Genomic DNA, 1,389 nt, shown 5'->3' on the forward strand with positions numbered 1-1,389 from the left:
TCGTAGCTCCTTCAAGTTCTAAAGTCAATTTTCGTACACGAACCGAGTAAGACAGTAGATGGCTGGCGAAATTGGATATTGTTCATTTAGCCCTAAAGACCCGATAAACAGTGGTACATGACTTTCATTTAATCGACACGGTGAAGCTATCGCTATACTTTAGTGACGTCACAGATATTTAATCGCTTAATAATAATTACGATACGTTAAAATATATTGTTGTTGTCATAAAAAAAAAGGAATTATTCACCATATTTTTTTTTATTTTCGTAAAATGGCTGCCGTTACGACATTAGTCACTGGTCCGAACGAAACGATTCTTTTTCTGAAGGAAATTCGATTAAGCGCAGTCTCGTTCCCTGCTGGGAGTTATTTACCTATTTAATCGAGGAGTTTCTGGCTTTTGGCGTTGAGGGGGGGTAACAGTGAGACGAAGGGGGATCGGCGGAGGCCGCGGGGGAAGGGGAGAGGTGGCGTCGTCACGTGTCCAAGCTGCCAGACGCGTCTCGTGGCGCAAATGAGAGACGTTTGAGATTCGAAGGTTTGTCGATTCCAGTTAAATGGAGGGAAGTCGGCCGAGGATCGTCGAGGTTTTATTGGAAATGGCGACCGCGGAAAGAGTGGCGGGGCGAAGGACGAGGAGATAAAGAGAAAAGGGAAATAAAGAGAATCGCGTGAAACTCGACGAGAAGCTTCTTTGTTGGTAGTAAGAATTTTACGGCGGTAGGGGCTGGAGGAGGGGGAGGGCTCTGAGGCGATAGGGGTAAGTTGGCTTACGATAAATCCTGTGGGACGTTAAGGGTGAACAATTATTGACGATAGTAAGTGAGACTGCGAGGTGACGAGGGGAGGTAGAGGGAAGAGACGAAGACGCGAAGAAAAAGAATGACGATTCGAGATTCGTGATGGCTGACTTTTATCTGACATATATATGAGCCGTTCAGTGCACACATCGATTAACTCCATAAAACAAAAAAGTTGAGAAATGCGATGAAGTAATGTATATTGTAAATTACTTATTATTCAATGGCCAAAAAAATTGTGCCATTTAATGGTGCTAATCTTTATTATTCAGGAAGGTTATTATAAATATAAAAAGTTATGACTATACCAAGTGCTTTGACACTTAAATTTAAGATTTTTCAAAAAGTAGATTCAATCGATGTGTGCACTGAGCGGCTCATATATATGTCTATATACATACCTATAGAGATATTACGGTATGGAAGGGTTGAGGGAAGATTGGTCGAGGCTCGAGCGAGTTTGCAATAAATCACAAGCCGGAAGCTAATTGTAAAAAATAACCGGACGTGCAAGGTGACGGCTGGTTTGGAGAGAGAGACAGTTAGTGAGGGGGGAAGTATGGGGGGGGAGCCCTAGAGCGGCAGC

Source organism: Cephus cinctus, unplaced genomic scaffold, assembly GCF_000341935.2.
Source record: "Cephus cinctus unplaced genomic scaffold, Ccin1 Ccin1_scaffold0215, whole genome shotgun sequence".
Taxonomy (NCBI): domain Eukaryota; kingdom Metazoa; phylum Arthropoda; class Insecta; order Hymenoptera; family Cephidae; genus Cephus; species Cephus cinctus.